The sequence below is a fragment of the Anabrus simplex genome, chromosome 6, assembly GCF_040414725.1.
Source record: "Anabrus simplex isolate iqAnaSimp1 chromosome 6, ASM4041472v1, whole genome shotgun sequence".
Classification (NCBI taxonomy): Eukaryota; Metazoa; Arthropoda; class Insecta; order Orthoptera; family Tettigoniidae; genus Anabrus; species Anabrus simplex.
In genome coordinates, this window is record NC_090270.1 from 123,877,969 (window position 1) to 123,904,790 (window position 26,822).

Below are 26,822 nucleotides of genomic sequence, written 5' to 3' on the forward strand. Positions count from 1 at the left end.
TTTTTACGGAAGTGTAAACGGAAAGAACGATAGGGGTAGACCAAGGTATGAATATGACAAGCAGATTAGAGCAGATGAAGGGTGAAATAGTTACGAAGGAATGAAAAGATTAGCTCAGAATAGGGCATCATGGAGGGCTGCATCACACCTGTCTATGGACGAATGACTCAAACTACAACAAGGTAGAGCAACCCATTCGCATTTCTAGAATTCTTACTCTGTAGGAAGCATGAAGTCATTAACCGCGCCTACGATCCAAAGGTGAACAATTGGAGATTCACCAATTATTCAAGTCAGTATACGCCAGTGATAAGAGCAGGTTAGTCATGACCGTCCAGTGGTCACGTGGTACTAGAATAATAATCGCAGATACGAGAGCGACAGATTAAAAAATGCCATCAGAGATATGCAATAAAAGACATCGGAATATCATTTACGTACTGTGAGTTGCATCTTTTGTATGCCGTCACTGTAGTCAAGTAGAGGGATTATGGTATTCCCCGAGTTTTGCAACATGGGAGAGTGGGTTGGTGACCACGGAACACTTAGGCGAGTCTTTCATTTTCTCGTACCAGACTTTGTTTTTACTATTTGCTTTACGTCGCACCGACCCAGATAGGTCTTACGGCAACGATGGTATAGAAAAGGGCTAGGAGTGGGAAGGAAGCGGCCGTGGCCTTAATTAAGGTACAGCCCCAGCATTTGCCTGGTGTGAAAATAGGAATCCACGGAAAACCATCTTCAGGGCTGCCGACAGTGGGATTCGAACCCACCCACTAACCGCACAGCCAACTCGTCCGGTGAAATTCATATGTGGTTCCTAGCAGATCTCATCGTAAAGGAAAATGAGGAACTATGGTACTGGTACAATGACTGACTGCATGTTTATAATCTCTTGTAAAAAATTACCTTTATAACGTGTATTTTACAAAAGATCTTTGTTTTATTTGATAATGTAATAGCAGCCTTATGGAAGGTTACATTTTGCATTTAAGAGAAGGCATTTCGTCAGATTTTTTGTCATTAGCCATAACCAGGAACAATAACCTGGAGCAGACTTTCAACAGAGTTGGAATTTCAGTTGGAATTGGTGGGACACGCCCAATTTGTGCGCAATTGTTGAGGTCCTTTGACTTACTGTACGACTTAGGCTTTTAGATTGCTCCATTCCCTTTAAGCTTGACCAACCAGCCTGGCGTTCTGAGAGCAGGAAAGCTGGCTGCTAGCTGGAAAGAGTTGCTTGCTCTGCTGTTACTGGAAGAGAAACGTTGTGTATGCTCACATTCGTGTTCTGAGAACGAACAGCACGCACCACGAAGAACCAATAGATAAGCACAACACTTCCCAATAGCACAATCTTATCAGCGGAATTTATGATACGGTTCGAGCGACCTCTGTAGGTACACACCAATTCGTAGATTTCGTTGACCCGATGCAGCGTCATGTTTGAAAAGAAAAATTCTAATAAATATCGCCCACCCCGGCCTGAAACTTTTTGACGGCTGTGGATGCCAATTTACCAAGTAGATTGTCCGTAAATACAACATTTACGATCTGAGGAACCACCAAGCGATGTGGCTATGGTGCCAAGCTCTGTATTCGGAAGGCGAATGGGTTCGAACACTGAGACAAATGCCGGACAGTTCCTATTCATAGGCCACAGCCGATTTCTTCCACTTCCTTACCCAGGTTCATTCATCATCATTCGGGGCCGATGATCTTAGGCCCCTTTAAACAACAAGCATCATCATCATTTCATCTTCCTTAGTGAAGTTCACGACAGGAAGGGCATCCGGCCGTAAATGTGTGTAATGTCATTTCATCTCACCTCATGCCCGAACAGGTATTAGGACTAAGGGTTAGACATTTCTTTTTTTCAAAAAATACTATTTGTTCGGGGCGTTGACCTATAGAGATCTTTTGCCCCTACTTGCACCATGTGATAGGAATCTGCATGTAGAGCGTAGAGTGTTGAATGTGAGGAAAGGAACGTTAAGGACGACACAAACACCCAGTCCCCAGGCCAAGGATATTAATCATTTACAACTAAAAACCCCTGACCCGACCGGAAATCGAGCCCGGGGCCGCCGGGTGACATACATACATGATCTGAGGAACCACGTACGGTGGCATAGATATGGAGTTAGAATTATAAAACGGCATTTTGTCCATCAGAGAAAATGATTTACCGGTATGTAGACCTAATTCATTAAGCAAGGTCTTATGTGTTTGAAATACGATTGCTTTCCGCCATGCCAGGAACTATTACTTGTTTACGTCCGATGCTCTATCATCTATAGTAGCTCTGCCGCCAGATACAGTAGTGCGCTAAATCTATTTTATATTTTTTAAATTTAATATATGACATTCGGTCTGTATCGAGCATACTGCCAACAATATACAGATATCCCTCGCTTTTCTTCTTCTTAATCTGTTTACCTTCCAGGGTCAGTTTTCCCTCGGACTCAGCGAGGGATCCCACCTCTACCGCCTCAAGGGCAGTGTTCTGGAGCTTCAGACTCTGGGTCGGAGGATACAACTGGGGTGGATGACCAGTACCTCGCCCAGGCGGCCTCACCTGCTATGCTGAACAGGGGCCTTGTGGAGGGATGGGAAGATTGGATGGGACAGGGGAAGGAAGCGGCCGTGGCCTTAACTTAGGTACCATCCCGGCGTTTGCCTGGAGGAGAAGTGAGAAACCACGGAAAACCACTTCCAGGATGACTGAGGTGGGAATCGAACCCACCTCTACTCAGTTAATCTCCCGAGGCTGAGTGGACCCCGTTCCAGCCCTCGTACCACTTTTCAAATTTCGCGGCAGAGCCGGGAATCGAACCCGGACCTCCGGGGGTGGCAGCTAATCACGCTAACTACTACACCACAGAGGCGGACTATCCCTCGCTTTACGCGATTAATTCATTCCGAGTAATCCGCGAGTAATACTAAAACGCGTAAAGTGAATGTATAATAATATGGGCGAGATAGGAGATTGGGACTATTTCAAGGAAACAATAAAAAGCCTATGAGTTTTAAACAAGTGCAAGATCTTTTATTTATGCGATTAATACAGTGTAAAACTCTATGTACGTATATAAATTTGAGAGTCATCAGTCTGATGATGATGAAATGACTGATCTGGTGAGTCTGGAATATATCCACCTCTGGTTCTCTTGAAGGTCCTGGGACAGCAAATTTAGGATTGTTACCTTTTTGAGCTGGCGGCTAGCATTCTTCTTCTCCCTGTAAAGTTCTTTGTAGCAAGCTACAGAATTCTGAATCTTTCTGGCAAATTTAGCACTTCTGTCCTTTAGGGTCATTCTCTTCAATACTTTTGATTGCATTATGAATGTTATTTAAAACGTCTGTCATATGTCTTGCTGCATGCTATTTAATAGGTTCACAAATTTGAGCCTCTTTCTCTTCAGCATTCATTTATTTCTCCAATTCAAGAAAGTCTTAAGTGGTGTCTGCTGAGCGGGTCAGGAGGAGTTCGTCCAAGTTTGCCTCGTCTGCGTCCTCAAATCCCATAGATCTAGCCATGTCAACGACTGCATGTGTTGGACTGGTAAGTTCGGGTTCAGGATCAACTGACTACACGCCGTCTTGAAGCGCCACACCTTCGGTCATGAAATCGTCCGCAGAGTGATTGTGAATCCTCAACTAGTAGGCTATATTTTGTTTATATAATTATGTGCATTTTTAAATCGAGTTACAGCGAAAACGCGTAAAGTGAAAACACATACAATACATAAATGAACATATTTAAAATTCTGTTCTGAAGACTACAGAGTTCATGTCATACATAAAATGAGCCGAACTGAAAAGGCTGAAATGAAACAAGTTAAGGTGAGTCCACACCAAGATATTTTCGTTAACTTTGTTAATAAACATTGTTAATGTGGCTTGGCGACCACTGTACAGTATTATCAGGATTAGGATAAGAGCACTTGGTCTTGAAATAAGGTACTATCCAAGCCCATTCTTGAAGGTGTGTAGCCACATCGTTATTATTATTATTATTATTATTATTATTATTATTATTATTATTATTATTATTATTATTATTATTACTATTCATACACTTCTCCACAGGAAACATGGGTAGTAATGGGGCACGGGATGCACCAAGTGCCTTACATAATTGAAGTATTTACACATTATAATACAAACGTTGATGTACAGGTATATACAAAACTGTAGATCATGGGATCTTCATTCTTGCGAGAGGAACGATCGCACAAAGTTGCATGTTGACAGGAGGACAGAATGTTGCATAATTTTGTAGATGTTCGGTGGAAGACCCAGTTCTCGCAGACTCTTGTGAAGTGTGTGTGGAATGAGGCCGTTGACTGACAGAATCACAGGAACTATTTGTACCAGTTTCATCTTCCAGATCCTCTTTATCTCTTCTGCAAGTTCTTTGTACTTGGAGAATTTTTCACTGTACTTCCTGTCAATGTTGGTGTCATTGGGGATAGCGATGTCAGTAATGAAAGTCGTCCCAGTTTTCTTGTTTACCAGTATGATGTCTGGCCTGTTATGGTTGACTGTTTTGTCTGTCACTAGAGCAGTGTCCCAATAAAGCTTAAGCGACTCGTTCTCCAGGAATGGTGTTGGATGGTACTTGTAATAAGGGATACGCTCCTGAATTAATTGGTTTTCCTGAGCAAGTGCCTGGTGTATGATTCCCGAGACATGATTGTGTCGTCTCGTGTATTCTACGGGGGCAAGTACTGGGCAGCCCGCAGTAATATGGTCGATGGTCTCAAGATGAACAGAGCATCGTCTGCATTTGTCGGAGAGTACGCTGGTGTCTTTGATGATGTACTTTTTGTAATTGTTTGTAGCTATTACTTGGTCTTGTATAGCATTATTATTATTATTATTATTATTATTATTATTATTATTATTATTATTATTATTATTATTATTATTATTATTTAATCTTTAGGGTCCTTGGAGACAAAGTTATGTAACTTAGGCTATATACATTCCTGGAAGTCTTTTTTGCAGCTCTGAATCGCTGCATTCATTCTCTAGAAATCTGCCTTCTCTCCTCCATCTATCCATCCTCTGTTCTACTTCAGTTCTTCGTGGAACCACTGAAGTTGCTGATTTGTAATCTGTATCGTGCGTGCTCGATATGAGATGTCTTCCTACCTGAGACTAATCCTGACAAATTCCTTTCTGAGCGCCTGAAACTATTTATTCGTTACTTTAGGCTTATGTATCTCTTTCAGCGTGGGGAGATTCTGCCATTCCGTTGAACGTTGCAACATGAACATTATAAAACTGACCTGAAACTGAAGTATCGCTGATTGTAACTTAGAAGTGAAGCTTCTACGGTGTGTAGAGTTATTTGGTTATTCTTCCGGGTTGAACCGTGCCGTTATTTTCTGTACATTCCGTATAATCTGTCGACGTTTCGAATACATTGCGGACTGCCTGGGACCTCGGATCGAGTAGGGGTATTTCAGTCGCCTTGACAAATAATAGGAAGAAGAACTAAATAATGCTCACTGCTTTGACGTCTTCACGTCGTGTCTATTTATTCGCACAACTGTGACAGATTAATGCGTAATCATTTATCGGGAGATGATGTTCATTTCAAATTACCAATTAATTTTCAGTTAGCAATTTCGACAGGCTATTACTAGTGAATAGGGGCTGCCTGGCCGAGGCGGTAAAGGCGTGTTCGGTTCGCCCGGAAGAACGTGGGTTCAAATCCCCGTCAGGAAGTCGTAAAATTTAAGAAACGAGATTTCCACTTCCGGAGGTGCATATGGCCCTCCTACACCAAAAATGAGTACCAAGTTAATTCTTGGTAGCAAAGGCGGCAGGGCGTAGAACTGACCACTCTACCCCATCACGTGCCGAGGTTAACAATGATGGAAGCCTTTACCTTCCTCTCCTCCAAGGGCCTTCATGGCCTGCACGGAGGTGACTTTGCTTTTTTTTTTAGTACTAGTAAACACCGTATATATCATTATGAAACTTCTTGATGAAAACGATTGGTTATGTTTTCGTCAAAAGGTTCTGATAACGCTCTGTACTTGGCTAACAAGAAAAACAGTTCTGAAGCCACCAGTCAGTTTAATTGACAGAAGAGGACAGTGTTTACTGATCTTCTTAGGAAGGTTATTGTTGAGAACTTTTCTGTCACTAACGAAACCGAACCAGAAACCAGAAACTTCTCTAAACTCATTTTAAAAAGCTAGTGGTAGACATCTCGTAAAGGAGGTTAAAATGACAAAATAGTCGTTGTTACTGTAGCTAGGCCTATAAGGTTCTCGTGATTGCTGGGTAATTTTAAGTTGCTTTTCAGGCAATCTTTTCATATGAGCGGAGTATTCGTCCATTTAATAAATATAGCAGTCAGACAATGCTTTTAAATAGTGGGGATAATTCTATATATATATATATAAACTAAATTATAGAAATTTGACTAGAAGAAAGAGATATGTTTGCACTCGGGAGATAGTGGGCTCGAACCCCACTGGCGGCAACCCTGAAGATGGTTTTCCGTGGTTTTTCATTTTTGCACCAGGAAAATGTTGGGGCTGTACCTTAAATAAGGCCACGTCCGCTTACCTTTCCACTCTTATCCCATTTCTATTGCATCGTTGCCGTAAGTCCTGTATGTGTCTGTGCGATGTAAAAAACAAGATACGTACGCAAATGAGAGGAAATTATTTCTTCTTCTTTTGTTGCTCTGTGCTCATAGAAGGTTGGCAACTATCATGGAGTAATTCTTTTCCTTTTTTTTTTTTCAGAGTCATCGTGGATGTCAAACCGCTGTTGGATGTTTCACTTCCAAGGTAATCTTCTCCGCCCAGGTGCAAGTTTCCCTTCTGTCTTATCTTCTATGATCAGTTGTATCAGGCTGTACTTGCCATTTCAGAGGATGTGGCCGAATATAGGATGATTTCCTGCGTTTTGTGATGACTTCCCGCCAAGACGGAATACCCCGTTGGTGATGAGTTGGTGTAACCATGCAATACATCGACATTTCAGAGGCCTGCATTCGGTTTATTAAAGAAACCTCTAGTGTCCATCTTTCGACACAGTAAAGCAGCGCTGTTAACATAACATTTCAAGACACACCAATGAGCATCGAATCGGTCACGGTTGCACTGAAGTACAACAAACTCCCGATTATCCTAGTATTATTTATTTATCGTCTCAAAAGCGAGAAATAGTACATTAAATAGGGAACAATAATACTGTAAGTACATAAAGAAATTTTGAAAAGAAAAAAAAAGTAAAAACACAAACTATATTCTATGGTTGCAGGATTAGACTGTGGAAGATTAAGAGCTGGCCACTTCATTTGGTGTTGCCTTGACCAGGTCTTCCACTGTACAACGGTTTGGACATGCACCACATTGCAATAAGTGTTCTGTGGTCTGCTCTCCTTCACATTCACACGAACTGGAATCTGCAATGAAGCATCACTTTTGCAGGTTTGACCTGCATCTCATGACACCTGAACACAGTCTGTCGAGTGATGTTGAAGGAAATGTTCATTTGGCTTCACCCAGTCATCCAGGTGCGGATTATCCGTCCATAGTTCGGCGAATTAAAACGAATAAGAAACGAAGCCTGAAGTACGGTTCTGTATTCTCTATTCTGTTAAGATTAGAACTAATGTTTTCATGTAGAATGCACTATTGTGTATGTGATCCTCGTTTTACCGCCGGAAGACGCTTCGGACACCATTCCCATCGTTGGTCGCCCCTGAAATATTTTCCCATGTTCCCCATTTTATTTAAAGGTGAATGCCGTGACTAACCTCGTAACATGCCCGCGGCCGATTTCATGTCTATATTATTTATTCTTTATTTACTATTTTGTTTAAGTCGCATTGACACAGTCTTTATAGCGATGATGGGATAGGAGTGGGAAGGAACCGACCGTAGCCTTAATTGAGATACAGCCCTAGCATTTTCCTAGTGTGAAAATGGGAAACCACGGAAAACCATCTTCAGCTCTGCCGATAGTGGGGCTCGAACCCTCTTTCTACCGAATGCAAGCTGTTAGCTATGTGACCTAAACTTGCTCGGTCATGGCTATATCTTTACCAAACTATTTCCCTTGGAGCTAAATGTAGATAATTTCCAAAGCCCCTAAACCGAAAGTGAAAGATTCAAGTTTTCTCCTCGGACGGTTCCCTTCAGAATTCTTGCTCTGTGTTGATACGATGTGAAATCATACCCTTAAACATCACCAGGAGGAATGCATTGTTGATCGTACTTTTCTAGCCGCCGCCGACAGATCTCAGTAATAGGCTCTAAAATGAATCTTGACAATGAATGTTAACCTGCATCACATTTCTTGCTATGAATGAAAAACAGGAAGATTTAAAAAATGGACGTTATTTCCCGCAAGTGAATTGAAAGCAAGTCATACGAAATACATAACGCAAATAAGTCGTCATTTTTCTGCGAGCTATACGTAAGTAATACAGTGACTTACAAATGTGATATGCAGGGCCAGAATTTTGATGACCAAAAAATGTTTAAAAATGATCTATGAAATGACGGCAAAACTCTTGTAAAATGATCTAAAACCTTTAAAAAATGACAAATTTTACAGTCAAATTACTAATCGAGTTGGTATAGCCCAGGGCCTCTCAGGGTGCATGCGCCGTGCAGTGCACGGGTGCAAGGTGCAGGAGACGACTTCACTAGGTTGACCAGAGTGCAAACTTCCACTCCACTTCCCCTACATCTGTTTCACCCGTTCGGCCTGTCTTCGCCTTCTCCACCTTCCCCGCTGATCCTCTCCTCACTGCGAAATGTTCATGTGCGGTGAGCGGTGACACTGTTGTATGGGACAACGTTACCGGTGTTAAAACACTCTTCTTTCAATTTGGTTTGAGCAGACAATTATTATCTTCTCTAGCTCTTCTTTTCCTCTCTTTGCAATGATACTAGTTATGCCTGGAACAAGGGACCGGCTGACAGCAATTTGAGAGCCTTCTTTAAATTACAATCAGAAATAGGCCTACTCGCACCCAATCTAGTTTTAGTACAAGTCAAAGCAGGAAAAAATACCTTTCACATATGCATGTGGAACCAAATATAGAAATAATCTTGGCTGCTTCTCGATCCAGCTTAGGAAAATCTTCCTTCGACAAATTCTCGTAGAATTTGAGCTAAGCCTTTGTACTGGAAAATCTTTTTGATTAACTTATCACATAATTATTGTCCCATGGATTAAGCATTTGGCTTTATCGTCACGACTGACAAAGAAATACGAAGGTTCCCAGTTCGATTGAAATGGACTTTCGGAAGTCTTTGCTTTCTTTGAAAAAGGTTGCTCCATTATTATGTTGTCTTGCGCTTATCTATTTCACTGATAAACAAGCCGTCTATCACCGAACGCTTCGTCGCTCTCAGCGCACTACACCATCTGAGTCAAGCCGAGTTGAGCCGAGACGGAACGATGCACAGTGCACGGAGTCTCTGCGCCTCGATATGCACGCGTGAGATGTTGAGCGTTTGAGAGGCCCTGGTATAGCCTATATTTATCTTAACGTATAGATATTATAATTAGCTTTTGCGCTTTTGCCGTGTCAATTAAACAAGGTGAAATTCTTTACGTTTCGCAGAGGACTTTGGTTCACGTCTTTAGAAGAAAATATCGACTGTTCACTGGAACACTTCTCCAATTGGAGGTGTCTCTCCTGGAATGTGGACATTTGCAATAAGTAAGTGATAAACAAACTTCCTTTAGTCCCCAGGTTGACAAAGCGTTGTGAAGATTCTCAAGTCTCCGTATTCTTCCTCACGTAAAGTTGCGATAATATCCAATACCAAACGCGTAAATGCTTCAAAAACAGCACAATGTAAAAAAAGACTCGAAAAGTATAAAATAGCCTAATAAATTCCATAAAATGACCAAATAATGACTTGTAATTTTAGAAAATGGCCTACAAATACAAAATGGCAAAAAATGACAAAGAAAAGGCTTAATAAATTAGCATTTCTTCAATGTGGGAACTATGATCAGGATTTCTGTACAAGTTTGTGTGTTGTGAACCAATTAAAATATGACATGTAATTTCCAGACGATAATAAGAGCAGCTGGCGACGGGTGACGAAGATAAGGAAGAAACACAGGAAGTCACTCCCTGGTGATATAGCAGCATGTTTTGTAAATACAATAAATGCGCTGTTTCCTGTAAGAACATTTTGGATTGTATTTTGGATTATCCGTGTTTTTCGGTTATCTGTGCACCCTCGGGTCCAGATAATCGAGAGTTTGCTGTAGTTTTAATTTCACATCCTTCAAAACACAGAAACTGAATTCAAACTTGAACTCAGTGACTTTAACACCGATCTACGAAACAATTTACTTTGTAACAAAACAATAGCTTAGTTCACTGCCATGGCAGCGTCATTTTAAGACATCATTATAATAAAGTAGAAATAATATACAGGGTCTAATATTTCCAGACGATAATAAGAGCAGCTGGCGACGAGTGACGTAGATAAGGAAGAAACACAGGAAATCACTCCAATTGATATTCCAAGAACTTACGAAATGTATCACGACACCTGCACGCTATCACACATAGATCAAGTTAATGCTGATTGATTTTTCATCTTATGCTCTGGTATCCAGATAACAGGTGAGGAAATTAGAATATGTCACATGATGTCATTCACCGAACAGAAATTCCGTAGGTAAGAAGTAAATAATTGATCAACTGATGAGATTGCGCATGACTGGAATGTTAGTGAGTTCCACAATTCGTATTTTGATTGACTACATGCATGCTGTACGTGTTGCCGGCCTCGCAGTCTAAGGGGTAGCGAACATATCTCGATTCGATTCCCAGCTAGGTTAGGGATTTCTACCTAGTTATGGCGGTGGGTTCAACATCCCCTCAGCCGTCTTGAGAGAAGCTGAGGTGCTATCTGACAATGAAATAGTGGCCCCGGTCAGAAAGCCAAGAATAAAGGCTGAGAGGATTCGCGGCGCTGACGAAGGGTCACTTCGTAATCGGCAGGCCTTCGGGCTGAGCAGCGATCGGTTGATAGGCCAAGGCTCATCAGGGTTGAAGGGCCATGAGATTTGCTTACATACATAAATGGTTTTCTTCTTCCTGGTCGTCTTTCCCAATTTATTGAGGTCGAATTGGCCCAGTTTTAAGGCTGGATGCCCTTACTGACGCCATCTGTATATGGATGGGTGATTTTACTATTGCGTATTTCTGTGGTGGTTGGTAGTGTAGTGCGATGTGTTGTCGGTAGATGAAAAGAAGGGTATTGGCTTTACGTCTCACTAATTACTTTTACGGTTTACGGAGACGCCGAGGTACCAGTCGCGCAGGAGTTCTTTTACGTGCCAGTAAATCTACCGACATGAGGCTGACGTATCTAAGCTCCTTCATATACCTCCGGACTGAGCCAGGATCGAACCTGCCAAGTTGTGGTCAAAAGGCAGCGCCTCAACGGTCTGAGCCACTCAGCCCGGCACGAACACAGACACCCAGTCCCCGTGTCAGAGTGATTCCTTTACGTATCAGTAAATATACTACTACTACTACTACTACTACTACTGCATGTTTTCATCCTCCCCTGTTGTAGTAGTTAACTATTAAGTAACTGGGCTCGATAGCTGCAGTCGCCTAAGTGCGGCCAGTATCCAATATTCGGGAGATAGTGGGTTCGAACGCCACTGTCGGCAGCCCTGAAGATGGATTTCCGTGGTTTCCCATTTTCACACCGGGCAAATGCTGGGGTTGTACCTTAATTAAGGCCACGGCTGCTTCCTTCGCACTCCTAGTCCTTTCCTGTCCCACCGTCGCCATAAGACCTATCTGTGTCGGTGCGACGTAAAGCCACTTGTAAAAAAAACTGTTAAGTATTGTTATCGTGGTCATAGCCATGGGCAGTGGCGCCGACTTTGGGAGTGTTAGGTTTTTTCTGCTCCCCCCCCCCCCCAGATAATTTTAAGGGGCAGTGTGCCATTTTGCCACAGCTGCCCCCCCCCCCCCCTCCTAAAAATTCTCCTCCTATATGTTATGTCCCCTTAAAATGTGGAATTTGGTAGTCTTTGGAGGCTGCCAAGGCGTTAAATCTGGTGAAGGTGCTACATCTGGTGGTAGAGTCTTTCACATGTCGTATCATGAAATGCATAATTTACAGTACGGCAAGAGGATATTTATTAACAAAGGGTATTTAAGAAGCAAGGTCTATTTTTTTTTTTTTTACTTGTGATTATTTTTGATAGCTTCGTACATAAAACATTCCTTCAAAATATGTACTATATTTATGAACCATGTTATATGTTTCTGTTTACTTGTGAATATTATTGAAAACTCCCTACATAAGACTCGTTCAAACATATATTTGATAAACAAGCTCTATTATTGTTCTGTTTTCCCCTGTTTGTTTGTGAATATTGTTACTATATAGGAATGTTGTCCGTCCCCGCGGGGTAGGGGGCAAAGCGTCCGCCTGTCACCGCGCAGTCCCGGGTTCGATTCCTGGCCGGGTCAGGGGTACATGATTAATATCCCTGACCTGGGTATTGGGTGTTTATGTCGTCCTTAATGCTCCTTTCCTCACACTCAACACTTTACACTTCCTCAATTTCCAAATACACGCAGGTTCATAACATATGGTGCAAAGCAGAGGCAAAAGATCTTAGGTAGACCAAACCAAACCAAACCAAACCCCATGGCACTACAGCCCTTGAAGGGCCTTGGCCTACCAAGCGACCGCTGCTCAGCCCGAAGGCCTGAAGATTACGAGGTGCCGTGTGGTCAGCACGACGAATCCTCTCGGGCGTTAATTCTTGGCTTTCTAGACCGGGGCCGCTATCTCACCGTCAGATAGCTCCTCAATTCTAATCACGTAGGCTGAGTGGACCTCGAACCAGCCCGCAGGTGCAGGTAAAAATCCCTGACCTGGCCGGGAATCGAACCCGGGGCCTCTGTTTCTGTGATAATGTTATGTATTGGGTCTTTTTATCTTCTATCATTAATTTATTATTATTATTATTATTATTATTATTATTATTATTATTATTATTATTATTATTATACCCGGCGAGTTGTCCGTGCGGTTAGGGGCGCGCAGCTGTGAGCTTGCGTGCGGGAGATAGTGCGTTCGAACCCCACTGTCGGCAGCCCTGAAGACGGTTTTCCGTGGTTTCCCATTTTCACACCAGGCAAATCCTGGGGCTGTACCTTAATTAAGGCCATGGACGCTTCCTTCCCATTCCTAAACCTTTCCTATCCCATTGTCGCCATAAGACCTATCTGTGTCGGTGCAACGTAAAGCAAATAGTAAAAATTATTATTATTATTATTATTATTATTATTATTATTATTATTATTATTATTATTATTATTATTATTATTATAACTCCGCCACTAGGAGACACCACGGAAACCTAGTGCCAGTCCCAAGCCTGGATAAAAGAGGAGGGTTTAACGGCAAGCTTGATTGCTTGTTCTTTAAAGGGGCCTAACATCTAGGTCATCAGCCATCAGGCTTGTAATAAGCCAGTTGATAAAAGTATTTGCTCGACTAAGCAGTATGTTCCGAGCTGTCAATGGAGAGATGGCACAAAATGACATTAGTAGAAGAATAAGATTGAATAGAGGTTTTTAAAGTAGGAAACATCGTAAGATGAAGATGAATTAGAAATTCAAGAGGACAAATTGGGGAAATATTTGTTTATAAGAGGAATTAGGGATTGGAATAATTTGCCAACGGAAATATTTGATAACATTCCAACTACCTTGAAAGCATTTAAGGAAATACTATCAATTGATAGGGAATCTGCCACCTGGGCGACAGTCCTAGGTGGAGATTGATTGATTGATTGATTGATTGATTGATTGATTGATTGATTGATTGATTGATTGATTGATTGATTGATTGATTGATTGATTGATTGAAGTAGCTGCCAACAGGAACAGGCTTAAAGTGGAAAAAAACAGCGCCCACCCGCTGCATGGATATAGACCTCAGCAACGGTTGAGATCCCGAAAGAGCTTCCTGAGGACATCTGAGGTGCTTACCGCCTTACCAGAGAATGCAAGGCTGGAGCTGTGGAAGAAGAAGAAGAAGAAGAAGAAGAAGAAGACGAAGAAGAAGAAGAAGAAAAATACCATCACCTCCGCAGATGGATGCCAGCAGCTACGCAATTACCACCTGGACATAATGAAAGGTAGTTGAAGTTCCTTGATTGGTTCTTGCATATCATCTTAGGAGAGGTGGAAGGCTTCGAGGTCAAATATTGTTCCTTTTTTGTCCTGAAGTAAATTCTCCAAGCGCTATTTTTGGCAACTTCCGAGATTCTCCTTATTGCTATTGGGATAAACAGATGATGAGAAACGAAAAAAAATAATTCTGTCGACCACACCAGCTAGAATATAGTGCAGTGGAAGAAAGCTTGTTTCTTTAAAAAAGACTGCCAAAAGGCATTAAATATGCAAATATAGTGTAAGAAGGCACGAACTCCTGAAATGAGCATTTATAGGCACAATAAAACTAACGAATTCTTGTTAAAAGCAACCTAAAACGGATTTATCTTAAAATCCCACGTTTCTTTATACAGGAATAAAATAGGCAAATAGGAAAAATCTCATCCTTATCAGTTTTAGGTTGCTACAAGATGTTCCAGTTTATCTGAATGGTAATGTCATAGTAGCATAAATATGCCGGTGGTCTTCGGCCTGACATTATCGTGCAGAAATACGACGACCGCCACAGTTTACAGTCGTTTTCCACTACTTGTTCAGGTACTGATGTACCCTTGAGTCGTAAAAATCGGATCGCACGCGTTTGACGCCCCACCGTCGTGCAACTGATGTTCGGATAGTATGACTGACTTCAAGCGTGTTCTAATGGGTACAAGGGGAAGCTCAAGAAAACTGGAATGAAATGGAGAACAATAATATCTGAGAAATCTTGCCGCCGTATTTATTGCACCACGTGCATTATAATTACCTCCGATGAGCTGTTTTAACGCGGGATGAATTTATTTCTAACATGGCTGTGTTACTAATTAACCTTCCTCCTTCATTTTTAAGAATGACATTGCCTGTTGCCGAAGAAGTACAGTGGCTCAAAAAAGTATTGGTCTGCCCATAGCCGTAGTATGAACGGAACAGTATAGTACAAATAATGGTGCATATAATGGAATTACACGTATGTAGATATGCAGGGCAGTCAAGTACATAGGCAGATTGAATATGGAGCCAAGGGGATTCATGATGTTTGCAAACGGACCAGCAATACAACGGCGTGCGTCATTACACGCCAAACAAGTATTGGTCTATTAAACAATATCATCGTGACATCGTGCTCTCTGCCACAACTCGGGCTCATTGTGTCTGTGCTGACACCTTAGAAGGTAATATTCAACACTGTTTCCGTGCTCAGCCAGCAATCGGAAGTAAAATGAAAGAAACAATCGTGGAAGAAAGAAGGATTGCAGTGCTGCTATTTCAAAGAGGTAAACTTTCAAGGACATAAGTGAAATTATTGGAAGAGCTGTTACAACTGTTAAAAATATTGTGTACAGGTACAAAAGAACAAAGATAATAGAAAATAGACCAAGAAGTGGCCGCCCCTCAAAGTTATCAGTACAAGACAAACGCCAAATTGTGCGTTAAGTGGCCCAAAATATTCAGCTAAGTCCGCCGAAGATAGCAGCTGCGTTACAATAAAATGTAGGAGTGCAAGTGTCATCTGAATTCATCCGAAAGTGCTACGCAAAAAAGGGTAGGCGGGCGAAACAGCCCGTAGAAAGCCGTACATCAGTAAGGCTAACAGGAAGAAGAGACTTGCGTACGCTAAAGAGCATAGAAATGGCAACTATCAGGATGGGAAGAGAGTCGCTTTTATCGATGAGAGTAAATTTACCCCTCTTCAGGTCAGACAGACGAGTGACTCTGTGGAGAAAGACTAATTCTGAACTTGAAGAGAAGAACCTGCAGCTACTGTGAAACATGAAGGCGGTTCCTTGATGGTCTGGGGTTGCATGAGTGCGAATGGCGTAGGTTAATTAGTCTTTATTGAAGGTACTATGGATCACAAATCATAGATTAACATCCTCAAGACACATCTTCCATCAATTGTACAAAAAATAGGACTGTCAGCAATGTATACGTTTACGCAAGATAACAACCCCAAACTCAAAGTCCTGAACATGAAGTTATGGCTATTGTATAATACACAGCGTTGGATGGAAACTCCACAACAATCTCCTGACATCAACCCCATCGAGAATTTGTGGCACTATTTGGAGAAAACGTGAGAAAATATGCAATATCAAACAAAGCAGACCTGTAAGGAGCCTTACTTACCTAATGGAATAGCATACCACAGGAAACTACGGAAACCTTGGTACGATCGATGCCGAATAGGTTAGATGAGATTATATACAGGAAAGGAGGACCTACCAGGTATTGAAACGTTCACAAAGGATCAAGAAACTGCATTGTGTTAATTCAGACCAATACTTTTTTGGTGACAAGTGAAGATGATTGTTTTAAGTTATGTTTTTTAGTTATAAGGACATGGAAGAATTATGTTCTTTTTACAATGTACATGTTACACAAGACGAAAAATAATCAAGGATTTTAGTATATGTCAATTTTTACCATAATTCCCTTCGATTCCTCCTCCTCACATGTAGCATATCTCGACAGACCAATACTTTTCTGAGCCACTGTATGTGCACAGAGGAGGGTCAAGTTTCAGAGTACTGGCTTAGCGAGCGAAGGGGAGGAAGATATTACTAAGTTAAATCCCTTCTGAAACTACGTCTTTGTTTACAGCAGTAAGACAAGTAGGAGTATATCATGCTAGAAATCGATTGCGATGTTGTGCCACGTAAGACTTCACAGTTAGAATATGTTACATTAATTCAACTGAAAGAGCATATAATCACTTTTACTCGTTAACCGCGTTCTTCTTGAGGTCATCGCATGCAGAATGCGGAGTCAACAAGTTAGTGGACATGAGCATGCCTGCCTTGCTCTTCAGAGTGAATCACTCACGAGTAGCGACTCTGATTCACGGGTGTTCAGCGAAAAGCTGCAGTAGCCTTGTATTACTCATTTGTGTGTAGCAAGTGTTTAGTTCAAGGTACACATGATGACATACATTACCAATACATTAATTCTTAAAATTTCTTTGTTTCATTGTGGTTTAGGCCTGAAATGATTTAAGAAGAAATTGTTAATGGTCTTCCGGACGTAGGCGTTTAAAATCAAATAAGTTATCTCTGATTGTTGGGAAAGTCTTGTGTACATTGGTGTTAGCAAAGTGGTAGAGTTTAGGGGTACATTTTCTTTACTTGTGCCGATTTGAGTCATTTCACTGAATCCTCCCGACGCTCAGAACATTGTTTGTAGGTCAAATTCATTAAAAGTGAATTTTACACCGAATATGCCAAATGTTTATTTTCTTAATTTTACTCATATCAAACAGAAACACTATATCTGTTTAAAAGCACGCGCTTATTTACTACAATATACTAATTTTCCTGTTCTGGTATTACACTCGAATATATGTTATTTTAATTGACAGACAGAGTGTAGCATTTTTTAGATTAAGAACCCGAAAATACACTTGAGTGCTTTTCAGCTGCGGAAAATATACCATAAAGTAAATGCAAGGCACTGTGGCATAAATGGTGCTCAGCACCCCCAATATGTCCGACTCGTTGGCTGAATGGTTCCGAGGGTCCCGGGTTCGATTCCCGGCCGGGTCGGGGATTTTAACCTTAATTGGTTAATTCCAATGGCCCGGGGGCTGGGTGTTTGTGATGTCCCCAACATCCCTGCAACTCACACACCACACATAACACTATCCTCCACCACAATAACACGCAGTTACCTATACATGGCAGATGCCGCCCACCCTCATCGGAGGGTCTGCCTTACAAGGGCTGCAATCGGCTAGTAATAGCCACACGAAAAAAAAAAAAACAATATTATCCATAAGCTGTGTCCTTTGACATTTTCAACCTCTTCCCACAATTACCCAAACCCTGAGACTATTTCTGCTGCTGAATGCACATTTTCTCTCCACAGGCTCAAATCGTACACTAGAACTACAATGGAACAACAGCGAGTGAATTATATGTATCTGTCATTCATTCCTACAGGGAAGAAGCTCTAATTTAGTTTTGGATGAAACAACAAACGAATTTATCACCAGAAATAAAATTCGCAGGCAGACATTTGCAATGAAGATCTAATTTACAATAGGGTGTCTCTTCTGAGGTACATTAATTATGTTATGAATTATGATTTTATTAATCCACATTGCACATGAAAACTTACTCAGTTGGTGCTCATCAAATTGAATAAATAGACTATGAACAGCGTGTTTATGTTTACCAACGCTAACAAAGTTTTTTTTTTTTTCCTATAATAATGAAATACTTCTTTCATGTTGTTCAGAACTGTTCCTTAGTATGATATCATACCTTATAACTTGATTCTTGAAGGGAGAGTACCCCGAATAACATTTACAAGTCTGCATCTATGCTTCTTATTATTATTCTTATTTATCTGTTTACCCTCCAGGGTCGGTTTTTCCCTCGGACTCAGAGAGGAATCCCACTTCTACCGCCTCAAGGGTAGTATCCTGGAGTTTCAGGGTCTGGATCGGGGGATACAACTGCGGACGATGACCAGTACCTCGTCCAGGTGGCCTCACGTGCTATGCTGAACAGGGGCCTTGCGGGGGATGGGAAGATTCGAAGGGATAGACAAGGAAGAGGAAAGGAAGAGGCCGTAGCCTTAAGTTAGGTACCATCCCGACATTTGCCTGGAGGAGAAATGGGAAACCACGGAAAACCACTTCGAGGATGGCTGAGGTAGGAATTGAACCCACCTCTACTCAGTTGACCTTCCGAGGCTGACTGGACTCCGTTCCAGCCCTCGTACCACTTTTTTCTAAATTTCGTGGCAGAGCCGGGAATCGAACCCGGGCCTCCGGTGGTAGCAGCTAATCACACTAACCACTACACTACAGAGGCGAACCTGCACCTATGCTTGGAATTATAATGTGTTTGCTAACATGAAATATGTGTGTTGAAAAATATTAAGGATATTTAAAGTGAAATGTTGATAATATTAGATTGAGGTCTGTAAATAGGGCCACTCTTAGACATTATTCTATTTTCATTGGCATTATTGTCGTTCTGCAGTACATGCTTTTACAACAATTTCAACTGAATTTTGCTATCTTAAAAATTACACCCTGCGCCCCACCACACGAAAGTCTGTAAACGTGACCATTTAATGTCCGAGCACCTTTTGTCTATTCTGATATGAGATTTGCAGGGTTTAAGGAGTATCTAATTTTCTGCACTTTCAAGGTTCCCTTCTTACCGAACAAGTGCCTGCGTGGTTTGGGTCATGTAGCTATCACCTTGCATTCGAGAGAGAGTGAATTCGAAACGCACTGCAAGCAGCCCTGAAGATGATTTTCCGTGCTTTCCCATTTTCACACCAGGTAAATGCTGAGGCTGTACCTTAATTGAGGCCACGGCCGCTTCTTTCCTACTCCTAGCCCTTTCCTATCCTATCGTTGCTATTAAGACTTGTGTGTGCCGGTGCGCCGTGTACGACGTAAAGCAAATAACGTAGTAAAAAAAGATCTTCTTTAACCGATACCCCGGTTCTTTAATGGTAATGAATGTTTTCTTCCGCAAATTTTAGCATTTTAAATATTAACAGCCTGAAAAAGCAGGTAAGTGCTTTTTAGCTGCGGAAAATATGCCCATAAAGTAAATGCAAGGCACTGTGACATCGGAAAGTTGGGCCTTTGTGAGATTTCTAAAATAAATAGTTGGACCAAGACCTGAGCAATTTGCCCCAGGATTTCAGATAATCCAATATCCTAGAATTTACATGACGAAATTCTGAAGAAAATGAGAGGGAAAACCCGCACTTGGAATATCTGCGAGTAGTTTGCGAAACATGGGGTAAAACGTGCGGCTCCAGGTTAATTAGCCTCATCGCCATGGTGACTGGACACTGTACGAGTCTGGGGCCTAGGCGTCTCTGACTTTGGTATTCTCAGTTTTTACCTGCTAGTAGATTTGATTTTGATTTAAGTGGATGAATGGATTAAAAACAAATTATAATAAATTCGTTACCGGATGAAGTTCAAAGTTACAGATTTACCTTGAATATCAAAATTATTTCATTACCGAGTCGAGTGGCCGCGCTACGGCCATGGAGGCAAGCTCTGCGTTCGGGAGACGTTTGGGTTCGAACCCCACCGTCTGCTGTCCTGAAAATGGTTTTCAGTCGTTTCCTACTTTCATTTTCAGGCAAATGCCGGGACAGATCCTATTCATTAGCCACAGCCGATTCCTTTCCATCATCATTCATTTCATCTTCATTAGCTCCTCGACTGAGGTTGGCGCAGGATGGGCATCTGACCGTAAAACCATGCCATATAAATTAATCTTACCTCATCCCCGACACCGTATCAAGAAACAGGACTAAGGGGTATATACAAAATTCCGTTGAGTTACGAGTCTGCAATTACAAGGGCAGAATACTAGTGCCAGTTCTTCTCTTCAGATTTCAGATTTACCTTGAATATCAAAACTATTTCATTACCGAGTCGAGTGAGGAAAGCAACGGGAAACTACCTCACTCCTCATTTCCCTAGTACGCCTCTTCCGTGATGCCTAGGTCATCTATGACAGCTGATGGCAGAGCTGTTCAGAAGCTTTTGCGCAAGTTGGAGCAAAACACCTAGAGGACCGGGCGAGTTGGCCGTGCGGTTAGAGGCGCGCGGCTATGAGCTTGCATCCGGGAGATAGTGGGTTCGAATCCCACTGTCGGCAGCCCTGAAGGTGATTTTCCATGGTTTCCCATTTTCACACCAGGCAAATGCTGGGGCGGTATTTTAATTAAGGCCATGGCCACTTTCTTCTAACTCCTAGGCCTTTCCTATCCCATCGTCGCCATAACGCCTATCTGTGTCGGTGCCACGTAAAGCCATTAGCAAAATTAGCAAAAAAAAAAAAAAAAGAAAGAAAGAAAAAACACACCTAGAGGAAAAGTTTCTCAAGAGCAAATATACAGTTGCATTGAAATGTGCACTAGAGTATGTAATACTTTCACCTGACTAGCAGAAGGGAACGAACTAGATAACGTTTGAAAAAAGAAGATTGGAAACCTCGGCACAGCATGTTAAGTAACAACTTGTTGGTTCTTCTATAGACTTTGATAAAGTAAAACAAAGCACTCCGGACGAATGATAGGAATTCAAAGTGCTTGGGAAGGGGATGAAGTTCAAAGAGCTTTTGAGGAGTGTTGTGTCAAAAAGAAAAGATTTCCAATTTTAGGCAAGTTGCTTCGTATTGTGTCAGCGTGACCTGCGTCTAGTGTTTCTAGTGAGAGAGGGTTTGGTTTAATGAACCTAATAAATAACAATTTGAGGTCATCAGTGGGATCGGACAACCTTAATATTTATTTATTTATTTATTTATTTATTTATTTATTTATTTATTTATTTATTTATTTATTTACCGTTTGGCATTTAAAAAATACATATTATTTCATAGAAAATTTACCCTATTTACAGTTTAACTTTTAAGTTGTTAGTAAAGTCTATCACAGCTGGGCCTGCTTCCAAAAAATCACCGCGTTCACCTTTGTATGAGCTAAAAGGACACTGGCGAATGGACTGCTTGGAAGCTCCACAACTGCATCCTGGGGAACGGGCTTGTTTCCACTTGTAGGGAGACCGATGCTGCTCACGTCCGTAGATTTAACCCTAAGCTACCCTACACGTCTCCCCTAGGTGGTGCTAAGCGAGCAACAAATTCCTGGCAGCCAGACAATCCTTGAGATCTCCTGGCTAACACTGATATCACTGCCTTAATCATGTCATGTTCAATAAAGTGAATGGTCCAAAATTAGAAAATGTTGATTCATCCAGAACAGTGAAAAATTGGTCAGTGCTCAGACTACAGTACATTGAGTCGACACCTAAAACACACAAAGCACACACTGCTGCTTTATGAAACTTCGAAGGATAGCCTGTACGCAAGTTATGTTTATACCAAAACAAAACCAAATCCCATGGCGCAACAGCCCCGAAGGGCCATGGCCTACAAAGCGACCACTGTCCAGTCCGAAGGTCTTCAGATTACGAGGTGTCGTGTGGTCGTCACGACGCATCCTCTCGGCCGTTATACTTGGTTTTTTAGACCGCGGACGCTATCTCACCGTCAATAGCTCTTCAGTTGTAATCACATCGGTTGAGTGGACGTCGAACCACCCTAGATTCAGATAAAAATCCCTGACCTGGCCGGGATTCATACCCGGGGCATCTGGCTCACTACTCCTGCGCTACGGGGCCGGCTGTGTGTACTAGGCTGTATATTATTCAATTAGTATACAGTGGCATAGAACTATTAAGGGGACTAAACAGGGAATGTCAAATTTCTCGGAGTTCTAGAGTTGATTCCAAGACAGAACTTCCGGAGCTAGATACGGTTCCTGTAAATTTTGGGCCTTGAATTATAGTTATAAAGACAGATATCCTCATGGAAATTCAGAGCGAAACACATGAAATTAAGGAGCAAAGATAAAACCAGGCCTAAAAAGCAATTGAAGGCTCCGGTGCAAGAATGGGGTGGTTCCATTTATGTAAACTTGTGAGAAACAACAAATAATTTCCCAGAAAATTCAGAAGTTGTCTATTCTTTTGTACAGCACATACTATTTAAGTGGACCTCTTATTGCAGCACACCGAGCTCGATAGCTGCAGTCGCTTAAGTGCGGCCAGTATCCAGTATTCGGGAGATAGTAGGTTCGAACCCCACTGTCGGCAGCCCTGAAAATGGTTTTCCGTAGTTTCCCATTTTCACACCAGGCAAATGCTGGGGCTGTACCTTAATTAAGGCCACGGAGGCTTCCTTCCCACTCCTAGCCCTTCCCTGTCCCACCGTCGCCATAAGACCTATCTGAGTCGGTGCGACGTAAAGCAACTAGCAAAAAAAAAATATTGCAGCAAAACTTAATTTACACGATTTAAAATATAAATGGTTAAAATGTAAAAGAATGCTGGAGCTTTTTGCACTGAAATGGGCTAGGATTAGGTAAATTTTCACTGAATACACTGTTTATTCCACTAGTAGTATGAACTACAACGAGGGCGGAGTTGGCAGGTAATTTAGTAATAGAATTACATGTAGGGATTACGCCATGAACCCGCGCAAAGTTATGCCTAGTCCCATTTGCTTTGTCGTACGTGTACAATTTTGCAGTCTACAAAGTTAGGCCTAGTTCCATTTTTTTAATATGCAGCTATTGCTTTGTCATATATTTACAATCTTGATTATTTACCAATTTTACTATGAAAATATTTACAATTTTTTCGTAAGAATGTTGCCACAAATTTCAGTCCAGTTTAATGACGTAAGAGACTTCTCAAAAACAAAATCGATGTCTCTAGCAGGCCTTTTGATTCTTTCGTCTAAAATGCAATATTTCTTTCTTCTAATCGAACATTCTAGATTCATATCCACACTGGTTATATGAAAATCAGATGTTTCAACTTCTTTTTGAAACAAGTTATCAAGTCCTTGAAGCGGGGATGAGGTCTTTTTATCGGACGGTTGGCCTTCCATCCTTCAGTGGCATTGTTTGTTCGGTGTCGTTTTCTAGAACAGTTCCACAGCTCAAGTGACATTTGTGGATTGCATAGCTACTGGTCGCCGAAGTAGTCGAAAAAGACTTTCAAATGAAATGAATAAAAATAACAATTCAGCCTCATCGTAGCGAAATACGGGAAGCCAGCTAGTAAACTTAAAAATATTTGTTTTTAAGTCCCTGTCACCTATGCAGCTACCTATACTTCTCGGATATTTTGAGACTAGGGCTAGAATTTTGATGACGTGTCATCTTTTAATTGGTTCACAACAGACATTGGTAACTTGTAAAGAAATCCTTATCATATTTCCCACATTATAGAAAAGCTAATTCATTGGGCCATTTTTTTTTTTTTTTTTTTTGTTGCTAGGGGCTTTACGTCGCACCGACACAGATAGGTCTTATGGCGACGATGGGGTAGGAAAGGCCTAGGAGTTGGAAGGAAGCGGCCGTGGCCTTAATTAAGGTACAGCCCCAGCATTTGCCTGCTGTGAAAATGGGAAACCACGGAAAACCATTTTCAGGGCTGCCGATAGTGGGATTCGAACCTACTATCTCCCGGATGCAAGCTCACAGCCGCGCGCCTCTACGCGCACGGCCAACTCGCCCGGTTGGGCCATTTTTTGCCATTTTGTATTTTTAGGTCATTTTCTAAAATAATTATAGCTCATTATTTGGCCATTTTAAGGAATTTATACTTATGAGTCATTTGCTTACATGTTTGAGGATTTTGAAGCGGTATTGTATTGTATATTATCCTGTCTAGCACGGCATGTTTGAAAAAGAAGATGACAAACACTGATTATAAGCTACATAAAAATATTTTAAACTCTATCGCGATATCAAGAGCATTCTATGGGGAAGAAGTATGGGGTATTCAAGTAGATTTCAAAAAAAAACTAGACGTAATTAATAACAAATCCTGCAAAATTCTGATAGCTAACAGCGGAGTCAGAATGCTATGTGAAGATATAAGCGTACAAGCAGATATAGTTGGAAAGGTAATAAAATATTGGCTGAGATTAAAAAGGGGAAGCGGGGGCTGGGGTTATTTTATTTAGCATATCAATTAACGATTAGAGTGAAAGATATTGAGAAGCAAATTATTATAGCACAATGTGAGGCTGAAAGGACGTTATTAGAATTCTGTGAAATTGCTAAAAAATGTCAGTTAAGAAAGAAAGGCTTCCGAACAGAGAAGAAAGAAGTATGGTGTGGTGGCTAATGGGACTATAGGAGAATAAGGGTCAGAGAGAGAGACGTCACGAGGACCGTTGTTTATTTTGTGGGGTGCCGATGACCTCGATGTTAGTTAGGCCCCTTTAAATAACAAGCATCATTATCATCATTATTTTGTGGGGAGATAATGGAAGAGGTGCGTCTATTGAGAGTTTGTAGGGAGACGTAGGCAATTAGAGTAAACTATATGGGAAGTGAATATAAAGAAAAATTAGAAAGAGAGAAATAATTCTACATAATCGTTATATTGTTGAATAAGGAACGGATTGCACCAACTGCAATTCTTTTGTATTTTAAAAGGTATGTGGCAAAAGGAAATAAGTAAAATAAAACAAACATAACAAGGATAAGAGACATGTTTAACCGAGAATACCATCAATAAAGTCGGCGGGGGGGGGGGGGGGAGGATGGAAACAGGGGAAATGAATATAATTACTAGTAGTAAGCAAAGCAAAGTCACCTCCGTACAGGCCATGAAGGTCCTTGGAGGAGTGGAAGGTAAGGGTTTCTACCATTGTTAACCTCGGCACGTGATGGGGTAGGCTGGTTAGCTGTACGCCCGGCCGCCTTTGCCCCAGGAATTAACCTGGTACTCAGTTTTGGTGTAGGCTGAGTGAACCTCAGTGCCATGTGCACCTCCGGAAGTGGAAATCTCGTTTCTTAAATTTTGCGACTTCCTGACGGGGATTCGAACCCACGTCCTTCCGGGCGAACCGAGCACGCCTTTACCGCCTCGGCCAGGCAGCCCCTATTTACTAGTAATAGCTTGTCGAAATTGCTATCTGAAAATTAATTGGTAATTTGAAATGAACATCATCTCCCGATAAATGATTATGCATTAATCTGTCACAGTTGTGCGAATAAATAGACACGACGTGAAGATGTTTAAGTATAATATTAAATGTAGCAATAGATAAATTGTTGTACTGTAATGTCGTTATTCTTTTTTATTTCTTAAAGACTGATGAGACAAAAGTAGCACTAATACAACTTAGGGAGAGTAAGATACATGTTGTTCTAGACTATATAACACTATTAAAGTCTAGGACAAAATAAATAAACTTTAAAGAAAAACCAAACAACAATGTACAAACCGGATTGAAATAGTTAATAAGTTTAATTGTAATGTTTATGTAGTAATAGAGAAAAGAATGCGTGTATCAAAACACATTTTGGATTACTCTGTTCTATTTGATATTATTGCAACTTTAAGTTATTTTTAAAAATTTGTCCTTCAGATGTTCCCGACTTACCGGAACACATAACAGAAAAGACATTCTTGAAAGAAAAACTGAATTTGCAGTATTAAACAATGGGCTGAAATGTTTATTTATTTATTTATTTATTTATTTATTTATTTATTTATTTATTTATTGTGCTTCAGACAAGGGGGGCGTGATTAGCTCAGTGGCTTAGCTGCTGGCTTCCCACCCGAAGGGCCGAGGCTCGAATCCCGGTTGATCCTGCGTTGAGATTTTCATCTCTAAAATTACGTGGCGTCAGGAAAGGCATCCCTTCTCAAACCCTCGGCCAAAACCAAGAAAAGGAGCCTGGGTGGCTCCAGCCACCCCAGAAAATAACTGGGATAAGCTGAAGAACTTTTTTTATTGTGCTTCAGACAGGTATGAACCTAATGATATTATCTACTATGAAGTCCTTGTAAAATAAAGTCATATATGAAATACAAATATATTTTTCTTCAGTAACATAATATTACAAATATTCACTTACATATGCACATAGTTAACCAGTATTTATATGCATCTTCATCAAAGTATGAAATTAGATTAGGTATCTATTAAATTTATGTTAGTATAGAAAGAAACTGTCTGTTTGCATTTATTTATGTGTAAAAATGGTGTCAACAACATAAATATAGGCTATACCAACTCGATTAGTAAATTGATTGTAACAT

At 41.1% G+C, this 26,822-nt stretch overlaps 1 long non-coding RNA gene across 1 annotated transcript; it reads left to right on the forward strand.

The window, feature by feature from the left end:
• The first annotated feature begins 370 nt into the window (after positions 1 to 370).
• Positions 371 to 26,497, forward strand: LOC136875541 (uncharacterized). Its single transcript, XR_011018408.1, has 3 exons — positions 371 to 549; positions 6,774 to 6,818; positions 26,292 to 26,497. It is a non-coding gene; the product is annotated as an uncharacterized lncRNA (long non-coding RNA).
• The last annotated feature ends 325 nt before the right edge of the window (positions 26,498 to 26,822 follow it).